This window comes from Wyeomyia smithii, chromosome 3 (assembly GCF_029784165.1).
Source record: "Wyeomyia smithii strain HCP4-BCI-WySm-NY-G18 chromosome 3, ASM2978416v1, whole genome shotgun sequence".
Classification (NCBI taxonomy): domain Eukaryota; kingdom Metazoa; phylum Arthropoda; class Insecta; order Diptera; family Culicidae; genus Wyeomyia; species Wyeomyia smithii.
The window spans coordinates 112,467,563-112,482,332 of record NC_073696.1 but is presented as its reverse complement, the minus strand read 5'-3'; the positions used below and the strand labels follow the sequence as shown (position 1 = coordinate 112,482,332).

Sequence of the window (14,770 nt, the reverse complement as noted above, 5' to 3'; positions counted from 1 at the left end):
TCTTGTTTTTCATTGTAACCTAATGGAAAAAAAAAAACAAAACGAACCTGATGAAAAAATGACCCCATGAAACCATAACCAAATTGTTTCCCCTGTTTGCGAACCGTGATGCGTATGCTAACGAAACAATAATTTAAAATTCTCCCCTCGTCCCAGAAGGCAGATCTTGCCGACAAACTTCTTATGGCCAACTGTTCCACGGAATGATAAATCTGACCATTCTCTTTGCTCTCTGATGGTGTGCTAAACAGACTGCCATTCCCCTCCAGGCTGAATCCAATGTTTCAGTTCGGTTCTTATGGCGCTACGGCGGGTAAAATGTAATCATCTGTGACAAATGACAACTTTTTGGTTTCTAGCGGCAGTGGTTTTTGCCGCTGTCGTGAAGAGCTCTCTTGGTGTCTCTCGTTGGTCTTTGTTTTCGGAACAGTTCATGGATAAAAATAGTAAATGGTATACGTTAGTTATGGATATTACCTGCGATTTATTTGAATCTCCTCTAGTTCCTTTTTCAATTGACAGCAATTGTAAAATGACAATTTGAAACAATCTTTACTTTTTGTAGAAGAAAATATTATCCTAGATTCCAAAAGAAAGAACTTCGCCTCTCAGTTTCAAGGGCAACGCTCCAAGATGCATATTTTATAAATCTGCTGGTGGCTCATACCAGTTCCAGGCTGGGTGTTCTTTTCTCCCTGGCGATGATGATGATAATTGTGAATTACGAGGCGTCTTGCATGTTAATTAGTTTGCGTAGCCTGATAAGGTTTAGAAAAAAAAACATGTTCTCTGCGTATAATTTGTGTTGGTACGTGATTGAATTAAAAACAATGTCAAACCTAACCTAGAAGAAGATGGAAAGGCGACTGATAAGAGAGTGTAAAGTAGCACAGAGACGGTGAATTTTAGGAGTATCAAGTTATCAAAGAAAGCCTAAGAAGACTTCTATTATTTTTCTACCACTAAATATTCTTGACCCTTGCACAGTCGAACGTTTTAAAACTAAACGACGATGGTATCATCTTTGATTTTTTATTCAATTTGATGCTTCAGTCTTCAACAATAAATTTATGAATTACCAGTATTATTCTATGGTGTGAAAAAGGAAAGAGGAAAATTAAAAACCACTCGTAACACCTGGCGTATTCTCTGAAATCTGAACCGGTTTGGAGGAAATATTCTTTTCGCAACAAGTGCAATATCCAACGAAAAATTGTACAAATAAATGTCAATAGTTTCGCAATTTAGCTCTCCTTACGGAAAATGCTGTTTGAATTTTAATTCTTCCGTATCTGCGTTTGCGTTTAACTTGCCACTCTTGGCAAAAGAAAAACGAGTTGAGCCGTTATGCCAATATCCGCAACTTGGCTGCTATAACACCGATAACGACATTATCCATCTAATAGTGATTGCAAGTTTTTCCTACATAATCCCTGATCATGATACATGTTTTAGTCATTTTTGCTTATATTAAAGAAACGGTTTTATCATCCTGTATTAATGTTTGAATCCGATTCACTCATTCACCTAATTCACGCACCTCGAAAACTGCCCCATATTAACTTTTATCTAACTGATATTTAGATTTATTTGAGAAATTCTAGAAATGCAATAAAAGAAAGATATTATAGCCATTCCTTGGTGAGGAAAACAAAACCGATTCTTTTTCAATATGCGAAGAGCAAAAGTATCGCTTTCCGGTGGTTGGTTGGTACGAAATTTATCAATCGTTGATATTGGATAAATTTTTAATGCTATTCAAGCCACGACTTTGATTATTGTTGCTCGAAAACGATATTTGTTTGCCCTTCTTCTCAACCAGCTGTCTGCTTCGTTAGGCACATAGCATACGAGAAGGTCACGGGAGTAAAAAATAACATCGAGACTATAGATAGCACCTTGACTGATAATGTACGGAAACTCGCGCTTCGAGGATATTCATTACATCCCTAGTATGCAAAATATTATTATTGTTGCCACCGCGTTTGTTGCTCACAGATGTTATTCAATTATTAATACTTATCGATATAAAAATTGTGCGGAATCGGATTAGGTTTAATCATATTAAATCTGATCAAGTCGCAGATGCTTTTGTATGACTTTTGTATGAAATGACAACAAATTCGAAAAAATAGCCTCCGAATTTTGACACAAAATGCCACAAGTTAACATTTAATTTACACGAAAAAAAATCTTTGGTGACCTGTATATAATGTAGTCCGTACTTTGGGCCCCTCTCTTAGTAGTAAAATGTTAATCCAACTAAAATAAAGATTTCAGAAGAATCACTTTGGTTCCTATATCGACCTTTATCCTATATCGATTCATTACCGCTGTATTTCCTTCTTGGACTGCCTCATATTTGTTCCCAGTGTACAAGAAAGAAACCCCTTCCAGCTAGTCTAGAGGTACCGTGATGACCAAACAAGCTAGTCGTCGTAGGTTCGAGTGTTGGCTCGGGAGAGTTTGTTAGATTCAGTAGGATTGTAGCACTAGCCCGCTATTGTCATGTAGGTATACTTAAACAGTTGGCCGCGAAGTCTGTGTATAGTAAACAGAAGTTCGAGTTCCAAATTGAAATGTAGTACTAAGGCTTTGCTTTTGTGTACAAGAAAAAAAAACTGGAACCGACAACTATAGAGGTATTACGTTATAATATTTCGCGGCCAAGCAATTTGAATTGACCCAACCCAACAGGGAGTCATACCAAAACGCAGTACTACTAAAAATCTTCTGTCATTGACAGCCTATGTCACTGATGCCATTTCCATGGGACATCAGACTGATGCTGTATACACGGATCTCTCTACCGCCTTCGATAAAATGTTTCATACCAACGCGACAACCAATTTCGATGGACTAGGCATTGGCGCTAATTTTCTTATCTGTTTTCAATCATACATGAGTAATTTATCATACATGAGCAATTTAGCTGAGCCGGTTAGCTGTCACTAGCTTTATTTCTGAAGAGTTCACTGCAATGTCCGAAATACCCCAGGGAAGTCATCTTGGACCTTCAAATTGTTTATTGTACATCCATGGCGGTGAGAAAGGTTCGAGTTCAAATGAAGCAGCAATACATAAAAACAAAGTCACTCTCCATGAAGAGTTTCAAAACAACATTAATAAACAGGTTCATTCAGAATCCAATAACACCTCAGTTGATTTTGTTTCCATAAACCGAGTTCCACAGACAGTGAGCGGGTTTTTCTTGGTGATGCCCCATCTCAAATTCCTACATCGGTTTGAGCTAAATGATTTATCTATATAAGATATTTTTAAAAACATGCAATGTAACCAGTTGACAAACAAATAATGAACTGATTATGACTCGGCTTCTACAGTATGAAACGATCATCTTCAATTGAAGAGAGTCGTATTTATGTACTCCACTCGATCCAAGCTTGCTCTTAACCAGCTCTGCAAACCGTAGGACGGGTTGTCTTCCACCTAATCAAAACACCTTGCCGGCTGTGCTTTCCCTCCTCGTCCCTAATGGATTGGATTCAAGAACTAGCTTTACCAGGCTGTCGTCCGACTTCCTTACGACATGCGGCTCATGGCTCCTCAAACAGCTCCAGCAGTTCGTGGTTCAGTCGCTTCCTCCACGTTCTGTTCTCACGAACTCGTCAACAGCTCGATTTCAGCACCACCAACTTAAAATCAACTATTTGGCAGATGGTGATATTTGACGGCAAAGTATTTGGGAGAGTATCTTGTAGGCGGCGTTCAGCAGAGTGATTGTCCGGTAATTGCAGTACTCCAGCTTGTCGTTCTTTTTATATGGGACAACAATACCTTCCATCCACTCCTCCAGTATTCGTTCTTCTGCCCAAACTTAACAATGACCCAGTGCACGACTCTAACCACCGTGTTTCAACAGCGCACTGGTTAGTTGGTCCACTTCAGCAGCTTTATTGTTCTTCAGGTGGCCAATCTCTTCCTCCACCTCCAGGAGAATAGGGGCTGGAATCCTGTTGTCTTCTGCTCGTGCATCGCGCTCTGCTGCATCGCCGTTCAGATATTCATCGAAGTGCTGCTTCCATCTTTCGATCATCCCACGCTCGTCTTTGAGGAGGTTGCCGTCTGAGCACCTGCACATATCGGTTTCTGGCACGTAACCTTAGCGGGAGCTGTTCCCCTTGTTAGTGCTTCATCCTTCGGAGAACATAGTTTTGGTTCATCCGTGCGATATCGTACCACGTTTTCTCTAATACGGTGTTGCAGCATTCTCGCCCGTGCTGCTCCTGGGCTAACTGTTTGCATTCGGATAAATCTAGTCATTTCTATAATCCGGAGCCCTTATACCTGTGCTACAGCAGTGCTACCTATGGCATATCGAATGCTCCTTCATCGTTTCTAAGAGAAGCTGCGCCATGCTGCTTTTCCGTATAGCTGCGTGATTGAATTTCAAATGGTAGGTTGGCAACTTGGAAGGAGTGTAAAATTAGCTCCGACCATCACAAGTTCCTATATCAAGCCTCCACGATTCATATGATACAACACATACAGCCTGACAGGTGAAACATGGACATAACTGGTTGGCGTTGCCTGGACAATGCTGTCTCCCGTGAGGGGTGCGACGCGATCATTGGCGCGTTAACCATACTCCGGCGGCAGAGGAAATGTTTCGCCAACCCGGGCGTCTGTTCACCATGATGGAGCGGCTCGAAACAGCGTCTGATCTCCATGTTAGCAGTGGCTGATCGACGTCTTGATGTTCGCGTGGGAGTCTGGATAGAGATGACACGATGGCGCACCGAGGAGTGCGACGTTGCACAAGCCCTCAGAGAGAAGTGAGGGGTGGAGGTAGCCACTGAGTCAATCCGTTTCCGAAAAGGAGCCCAGGTGGCTACCTTCCGACTAGTATCGGCAGATGCGAAGCTGGCACTAAAGGAAGGCAAACTAATGGTCAGGTGGTCAGTGTGCCTTCTGGGTATACTCCAACAACCGGACGTTTGCTTCCGGTGCTTCGAGAGAGGACATAAGTCTTGGAAGCGAAGGATTGCGGAGCATCTCCCAAATTCATGGTATGTTCCGGCAAACTGGACGCTAAACATGGTAACTGGGTTGAGGATAAGTCCAGCATGGCGGCCGTATAGACGACGAGCAGGTTTCCGGTTCAGGAGGTTGTTTTAACCTCAGACGACGGGTATGCGGTTGCCAAGGTGAACGGAGTGTTCTACTGCAGTTGCTATGTTCTGCCACGTTGGTCTGCCGAAAGGTTCACCCAAAAGGTCGACCAGTTATCCATGGAGCTAACGGGCCTAGAGCCGTTGGTGGTGGTGGGTGACTTCAACTACGATCCAAAGGGGTATGATCCTGTTGGAGGCTTTGGCAAGGCTCAACTTAGATCTGACCAACGTTGGGAACAAAGGTACATACAGCAGAAATGGTGCAGAGTCGATCATTGACGTGACGTTCTCCAGCACAGCACTGATCAAGAACTGGAGGGGAGACGATGGCTACACTAATAGCAACCACCAGCTGGTCTGTTGTATTGTAAACAACAACGAGAGGCGGCAAGCGACGGGTAGAGCCAACACTCCAACCGTCCGCGAGTGGGAGACATCGCACTTCGATGCCGAGGCTAAAGAGTGAGATAAAGGCTAACAAGAGGGCCTGTTTCGATAGGCTGTGTGCTAGTGCCAACATGAATCCGTGGGATGACGCCTACAGGATCGTAATGACCAAGACTAAAGGCGCGCTGGCGCCAGCAGAGCGATCACCAGCGATGCTAGAGCGTATCTTCGAGGGACTCTTTTCGCGCAACGAGCCAAGCCCTTGGCCTCCGGCGGTCGAGTCTCAAGTCCGACGTTCCAGTATCTCAGACATAGAGCAGGGATGGTCGGCCAGCCTGCCGAATATCCAATCTGTAAGCGACGACAGCCGTATCGAGGTTAAGGAGGAGGCAAAGGTTACGAATGAGGAATTCATCGTGATCGCCAAATCCCTAAAGGTGAGCAAGGCACCGGGACCGGATGGTATTCCTAACCTGGCAATCAGGCTGGCGATAAAAACGGCCCCGGGCTGTTCAGGGCAGTCATGCAGTCATGACTGTCTCTTTCTGAACAGGTGAAGGCGGCAGAGACTGGTCTCACTGCCGAAGGCTGGGAAACCGCCAGGGGACCCATCGGCATATAGACCTGTCTGCCTGCTGGACACTGCGGATAAGATGCTTGAGGGGATTATCCTCAACAGACTGGTGATGTAAACAGAGGGTGTAAACGGTCTGGCAAGCAACCAGTTCTGCTTCCGGAAGGGCTGGTCCACGCTGGATGTCATTTCCTCCGTCACCAAGACGGCGGAGGTAGCACTCCAGTGCAAGAGAAGAGCAATACACTATTGCGCAATCGTCAAACTCGACGTGAAGAATGCGTTCAATAGCGCCAGTTGGGACTCCATAGCGCTCGCGCTCAGGAGCATCCACGTACCGGTGTCGCTGTACAAGATTCTGGAAAACTACTTCCATAATCGAGTACTTGTTTACAACACAGAGGAGGGTCAGGAGTGCGTCCCAATCACCGCAGGAGTTGTGCAAGGTTCCATCCTGGGTCCGGTGTTGTGGAATGTCATGTACGACGAGGTGTTGAGACTCAAGCTCCCTGTAGGGGTTGTGATCGTCGGCTTTGTAGAAGACATAACGCTGGAGGTTTACGGCGAGTCAATCAAGGTACACGCAAGGTCGATGGCTGGATGCGCTCCAGGAAACTGGAGCTAGCGCATCATAAGACGAAGGTCGCGGTTGTGAACAACCGTAAATCGGAGCAACAGGGGGTTATGGTGGACGATAAGCTCACGTTCGGGAGTTACGTCGATCATGCCTACAGGCTGCATCGGCTATTGTAGCACTATCTCGTATGATGTCCAATAGATCAGCGGTTTATGGCAGCAAGCGAATACTTCTTGCCAGCGTGGTTTCGTTCATACTTAGGTATGGTGGGCCAGTGTGGTCTTGAGTGCTAGATACTTACCGCTGTAAACTGGAAAGTACCTGCAGGCTCATGTGTCTGAAAGTTGCGAGTGCGTATCCTACGGTGTCTTACGATGCACTCGCCATCAAGAAGGACATTGAGTGTTTCAACCAACGTGACACAAGGGGCATACGAGGTACCAGAAGGTTATTCTCGATGCTCCGCTGACAGCGGGAATGGTCTAACTCCACAAAGGGCAGATGGACGCACCGACTTCTACCGGAGATATCCGGTTTGGTCTGGAGGTGCCATGGTGAAGTAAACTTCCACCTGACACAGATCCTGTCAGGCCATGGTTGCTTCAGGTAATATCTGCTCAAGCTCGGATACGCGGAGTTCCCCATGTGTCCCGAGTGCGTGGAGGAGAAGGAGACTGCTGAGCATGTCTTCTTTGGTTGCCCCCGTTTCGCAAGAGCGAGGAGCGGCAAGATGGCTGCGAACTGGCCTGGCTAGTCCGGACAATCAAGTCCGGAGGATGTTCCAATCTAGTCCGGACAATCTAGTCCGGAGGATGTGCGGCAACCCGGACACCGGAGCGCGGCTTGTACGGCCGCCTTCCAGATTGTTCTGGAGCTGCAACGTGTGTGGCGGGTCAACTACCAACACGCCAGTGGTAGCTAACTATCAGTCTCTGGTAGTACCGGAGGAGTGGATGGAAGGTGAATGTGGCCCAGCTACAAAATTGGCGAGAAGTTGGATTGCCGCAACCACCGTGCAATCACGCTGCTGAGCGCCACCTACATATTATGCACGAGTACGGTCTCCCGAATAAACTGACATGGTAGGTCACTTCGACAATGATCGAGTGATGTGCGTAGTTCGAAGTTCGGGGACACTCTTGAGTCCCTTAAATCTCAACGAGGTCAAGGTTATGGATTATCGTGTTTGTTGTTGAATATCGCTTTGGAAGGTGTTATACAAAAGGTATCGAAACGAGTGGCACGATTTTCAGGAGGTCCGTTCAGTTTTTTGGCTTCACCGATGACGTCGACATTGTAGCACGAACCTTTGAAAACATAACGGAGACGTACATCAAATTGAAGACTGAGGTCGAAGACGAATTGGACTGAAGACTAAGTACATGAGAGGAAGAGGTTCCAGAGCAGACAGTATCAACCTCCCAACACAAATTCATATTAGCGGTGATCAAATCGTGTTGTGCCACTGATTTCATTATTTGTCAAAACACAGTTAATATTTGTGTGTTATAAACTGAATTTAAGAGGTATACACATACTTAAAATTTCATCAACCTAATAGTGCTAACAACACACAGCTTCTAAAATTTCCACAGAGACAGTTTCGAATGCATATTCATTGTACCCTCAACCTATGTCGTGGAAAATGGCTTTTCCTCTTACCTGTTCAGCAGCAACGTAACGCAACGGTTTCATTTGATAAGGAATCTGATTTCAAATGTATCTTCTTCCTACGCGATAAGGATGGCCAAAAATCTGCTGAAGAGGAAAGAATTGTCAATTCGAATTCAACCAAATTACTTTTGCTGCCATTGAACAAAGTAATCAAAAATCCTACGACATCGCATTTGCCGTAGATCCATTAAGTTCCAAGCCGTTTCGTGATGATTCTTTCCGGTTTCGACTTAGCTTGGTGCCATTTGGGGACCTGGTCCTGACCTGCTGAGGTTAGGATAGGCTGCTCTGGTTGCTCTCACGTTATGAATACATGTTTCCACAGGCCTATGCTTGCATATATAAACATACGTTTTGTGTACTGGGATATGCCATTGCCATCCATCGTTGAACTGGAGGGAGCCACATTAATGCTAAATGGAGTGGAATATGTACATATCATCGTGAATTACACGCATGAAGGCACCATTAAAAATTCAAGGTGGAAAGAAAGCCGCCTGATTTATGTTCGGTGTGTGTCCGGGCAGGAGCATTGAGTTTTTCTCCTTTCCAGCCCATGTATGTAGCGCTGCACCAATGTTATTCTTATGGTCGGGCACACATTAAACTCAAACAACATATAGGCAGCTTCCACTGAAATGGTTCCTATATGCTCTTTGCTCCGCTACGCTACGGGAACGGTAGCATACGCTGGAGCAGCACCGTATCACTCATCACCATAAATTAAGAGAACGAAATCGGCTATTAATTTCTCCTATTAGGATTTCTTTTCTCTTACTGCTGGCTTTCTCCATCGTTAGCCACCACTGCGCGGCGATGCAGAGCAGTTAGCTCTGCGACGAAAGATTCTGCCGTTGGGCAAGCGGTTATTAAATCATTTTTATGGTGCAATGATTACTTAAGTCGTTCAGAATCAAATGCGTGTCATATAAAATTATTTTTTTTGTAGATTTCAGAGAAACAATACTAGTTTTACAAGCCGTTGTTACGTTGTAAGTTCTAGTCCCGACTCGGTATATGCTGTTAGTGTCAATAGGACCGCCGTAATTTTATTGATTCACTTGCCGTAATTTGACATATTTTCTAGTATTTCACATCAGTAAACCTATGTGGTTCGAAGCATGTACATTTTTCCCAAAATAGTCTAATTTGAAAACAAGTACTGGTATGTGCTCCAGTGAACCTCTATGGCTATTAGTGAAATTTCTATGGTCTACTTCATAAAATGATTTCGATAAGGTACTTTGAGGTAAATTGGGGTGAAATCGATCACCATTGAAATCCATACATTCTTTTGGCAATGTGCTCTTTTTCGATATGCTAAAGATAAATGATGTTTTCTATACTGAAAAATATCATTTACAGCTAGTTTGGAAACGAAAATAACGATATTTCAGTTTAAAATTTGTTTATTTTGGTTCACGAGCTGCTTGTTGCTAAATTTGCTCTTATTTGATCGTTGTTAGACCGATTTCAATTCGGTTAGTTGCAAAAGCTCAAAAACTAGCTCTGAAATTAAAATCTTTGTGGTTTCCTGCGAATTCATCAGTATTTCTTCAATGGTATAGAATGATCATTGTTGAAAATTACATTTTTTGAGCTTTTATCAAGCTTTAATTCAATACTTTTTTTGTTATTTGGAAACTTGTTTGATCAAATTTGATTGAGTTTTGACTGAGTTAGAAGAATTTTTCGAAAATATGAAAAATTGCACCGGGAATGCAAGGGTTACCTTGGACAGGTATGTGAATCATGCAAAAGCTGCGTTTACGGACACGTTAACATTGCCTAGTGTTGTAGAGCAATATCTTTTGATTAGTATTTTTTAGAATTTTCAGGTGATCAAGTTCACCCCACTGATCAATTTCACCCCATTCCACGGTACCGTTTTTGAACCGATCCGTTTTTTTTGCCAACCACCGTTCCGTTTTTGTTTTTTGCCATTATGAATCTTTTTTTGGATTCACTTTGGAAATTTTCCGAATAAAGCTCTAATGAACACAGACAAATAACAGTTGCAAACTGATGGGGTTCCAATGATTTATGAAATGAAAGATCAGTTTTTAAACTGCCAAGAACTTACTGAGCCCCTTTCGGCTTTTCTGGTAGTACCGAACTGAAAAGAACATTCTCTATTGTAAACAATATGTAGACTGATTAAAAGTCGCGATTGCAAGTTGAGACCATGAGAGTAATGATAACTGATAACCAACATTGATCTTCAAATTTCACAAACATATGTGCAAAAATCACACTCTACCGCGCAAAGTTCATCATCACCTAATGTCGTTTTCGTTTTTGCGGTGTAGCTACACCGCGGACTACACTTTGTCCTAAAACAATTTTTTTTTCATTTTACGGACTATCCCGGACTACCCTTTTTCTGTCCCGGACAGTCCGCGAAAGAAACACAGTGCAGTTTTGAAGACACCAACACATTCACACGTATGTATCAAAATCAAAAAAAAAGTGTCAAAGTCGGCTTGCTTTGATTATTATTATCGATTTTTACATCGTACCATCATCGTTCACTACCAATGCATATTCTTGCAAATTAGTATTAGGTTCCGTCATTTTTCAGTAAATTGGCAAATTTTTCGTACAGTAGCACAAACGCGACAAAAAGACAATGGCGCTAATCACCAAAACAAAATAAAGTGATAGCTACCTCTAGTATTACGCACACCATTGCAACTGTTCGGAAAGTGTTTTTTTTTTCAGCTGCAAAGTGTAGTCCGGGCCGGTATGGTCCTGCCAGAAAAACGAATTCGACATAAGTACTTTTGTACACTATGAGGCAGATTAATCGAAGCATTGCATGCTTCGATGAATTTGCCTCATTTTGTAGGTGTTCTTCCATTCACGGCTGTAGGTATTTAATAAACAATAAATTTTTTAAAGTCTTGAGAGAATCTTAGTTGAATGTATAAAATCTTCGAACATTTTGCATTGTTTTGACCATTACAGACAAAATTATAGACACAAAACTGATTTAAGGGAGGAGTGTTCCACAAACTCTATTTTGTCGTGTCTAACGTACAGATAAGACATCGTAGTATTCAGCAATTGTTTATCTTTTAAAATTTTCCACATCTTTGCTGAAGAAAGCAATCTGGTTTATTGAAAATTAGAAAAAATATTTTTTTATTTAACTGATAGGTGGATTGATCGAAAAACTAAACACGCCTAAAGTAAAGCCTTGTTAAATGAAACAGTTTTGCTGAAGACATTGAGTACATAAAATCAATTTTTCACAGTCAAATCTAGAACGATCACGATTTTTCGGGTTTAGACCATTGTGCACTGTGGGATTATCGAAAAAATCTTTCCACCAATTGTTAATGTCTTAAAATATAACCCTTGGAATATGTAGAAACTATTTTGGAAGTTGTTTCATAAAATGGTGATTGAAAAAAGTGCTTTACAATAGGTATTTCGTCGTTTTAATATCACTTTTTGTACTTTACGATCTTCAAAGGGGCATTACTCAGAAATGTACCGTACGATGATTTTGAAATTTTGACCAGAGATTCTGAACGTCTTAATAAATCGAATAGTGTACTCAGATCCTTTGGTGCATTTTTTTATAATAACGGTTTGTGGGAGCACCGTGTATCACATTGCTTCAATTACGGAAAGGTGTACGGATTTATAATCAACAGATGAAAATTATTTACATCATTTAAACACAATTAGGAGTAGTTCCGGGTGTTGTGATTGTAAACATCGACAAAATAAAGAACAAACGTTGCCAGAAGTTATCATGAAAAAAAAAAAAACACTCTGAATCTATGATTTTTCAATATTCTCGGGTCCGCACGGTAATAGAAAAGTTTTTGGAATGCGAACAGCCAGGCAATATTTTCTAAAGCTTGAAAAGCCTAAGAGCGAATTTTGGTTATGTCTATCGGACGTTTAGAAGGTACCTACCATGACACTTCTGGCCGGACGAGATCCAGTCGACTTCCAAGTCAGCTTAAAATAGACGAGTGTGAAGATCGTTAGGCCCTAACGATCCTTGCCCTCGACTAGGCTTCTGAAAATGACTGTAAGACAGTGGCAGTAAATTTCAAGCTAATCCGGCTCTCATTGCATTGCACAGCTCTCCCCGCTCCCCATACGTTCGGTAAACAGTCCGACAGTGACTGACGACAGTACTCACTACAATGCCAAACGGGCTGTTATTTTTCATCTCCTTATGAATAATGGTTCTTGAAAACTGTCGCTAATAACAGCCTTTACAGCGCGAAGTCCTTCAGCACAAATCCGAGCGGGCTGTGATTATTATTCACGAGAGTAAGGCCGATGCAATAATGCAAGCGAGGCAGTGCGAAACACGTTTTGTTCTCATGTAGGGAAGTAATATCAACAATGGGAAAATATATGAAGCGATTTGCTTCAAGTTCATCATGGCATCGGCCTTAGAAAGAGGAGAAAAGAAAGCTGTCGACAGCACAGGCCAAACCAACAGGATATCCTCAAAATGAACAAAACTAGGCTGTCATAGCTGAACAAACAAAATACATGCGCAAAAATGAGCTGCCGTGTGCAACACAAGCATCGCCGTTCGGATCGTTCGGCATCGAAGTGCTGCTTCCACCTTTCGATCACCCCACACTTATCCTTAAGGAGGTTGCCGTCCAAGCTCCTGCACATATCGGCTTCTCGTAGAACTTCCAAGTGTCTTCAGCTTGTAACAGCTCTTTCATCGCTACGCGATCTCGGTCCTCCTGCTGGCGCTTCTTCCATCGGAGGACTGAGTTTTGGTTGTTCCGTGCCTGCCAGTATCCTTTCACGTTCTCTCCTCGGTTAACTGGTTGCATTCATCGTCAACCAGTCATTTCTATGATTTCGAGCCTTTGTACCTAGTAGCGCTACAGCAGTGCTACATATCTTCAAGAGACATCTTCAAGAGTAGGTGCGCCAAGCTGCTTTTCCATGGGTAATGCCGCTTCCAGCTGCTGTGCGTATTCTGGTGCAACCCCGCGTCCGCAGTTGCTCGATATTCGCGGCGTTCGACTTTGACGGGTGTTATCGTCAAAACGTCGCAAGTTTTGAGCACATGCACACAGCCGGCCATACTAGGTAGTGGTAGTTGTTGATGATGTCGGAGAAAAACCTCCCGCGACTTGGTCGATCTGATTCTCTGTCTGTTGGTCGGGTGATCTCCAGGTAGGTTTGTGGTTATCATTGCGGAGGAAGAAGGTACTTCGGACTACCATTCCATGGGAGGTCGCAAAGTTTTCTCACCGATGGTCGTTATCATTAGACACGGCATGCAGGCTATCTTGTCCAATTACCGGTCTGTATGTTGCCTCCCGTCCTACCTTAGCGTTCATGTCCCCAATGACGACTTTCACGTCCCGTCGCGGGCAGCTATCGTAGACCTGCTCCAGTTGTGCGTAGAACGCAACCTTCTCGTCGTCGGGTCTTCTTTCATGTGGATAGTGCACGTTCATGATAGTGATAGCTATAGTTAAAGAACCGGCCCTTTATTCTCAACATGTACATCCTTGCATTGATCGGCTGACCTCCACACCTCACTTTGCCGCATCTTGCCTAGTACTATGAAGCCGATTCCGAGCTGGTTGGTGGTTCCACAACACTGATAGAAAGTAGCCACCCGATGCCTGCTTTTCCATACCCTCTATTCTGACCAACAAAGTTTCTGCAGCGGACGACTTGCAGGTTGGATGTGGCTCGTCGTCGATTATCAAGAGCGATTTACAGTTCCATGACCCAAGTTTCCAATCGTAGTCCTTATTTCGTTGCCTAGGTCCATGCGGATTGTTCCGATACGTACTATTTGTCACGCTGTTAATCTGGTTAACAGACGTTCAGGTTGGGAAAGCATTTCCTTCACCGCCGAAGTATGGTTTACGCGTCCATGATCGCGTCACACCTTCTCATCTATCTATTGTTGGTAACGCCAACCAATTGTGTCCATGTTTAAACTGGCAATCTAGTGTAATCATATGACTCGTGAATGTGTGAGATAGGAACTTGTGAGGCCTTGAGCTGTGCTTGACGCTCCTGCCAGATGGTCAACTCACCATTTGAAGCTCATAATAATTAAATTGATACAACATTTTTCGCGATTGTTGGATTTACCTCCAGTCCAACACGAAATAGGGATGCTGGGCTTGCGTTATTGCCGCGTTAGCGGCCTAACCAGAGATTGCGCTCGCACTCGAAATAACTTTACCAATTGTGTCCAGCCGTGGACCACGCCGAATGCCTTGCAACTCAATCCGCCTCTTTGGATGGTTGCAATGAATAAGGAAACTAACACCTTGTTCTATTCCGCGAATTACTTAAACGCACTATTTTTATTCATTAAACAGTGAAAGTGTATTTACTATTTTTATTCATTAAACAGTGAAAGTGTATTTAATAATTATATTTTTAACTGCTAATTTAATA

General features: G+C 43.2%; 1 protein-coding gene across 1 annotated transcript in view; it reads left to right on the top strand.

Annotated features, from left to right (window-relative positions):
* The window catches only part of LOC129730832 (lachesin-like), a 176,853-nt gene that overhangs the window by 52,521 nt on the left and 109,562 nt on the right, over nt 1-14,770 (top strand). The gene's annotated exons all lie outside the window — the stretch shown is intronic.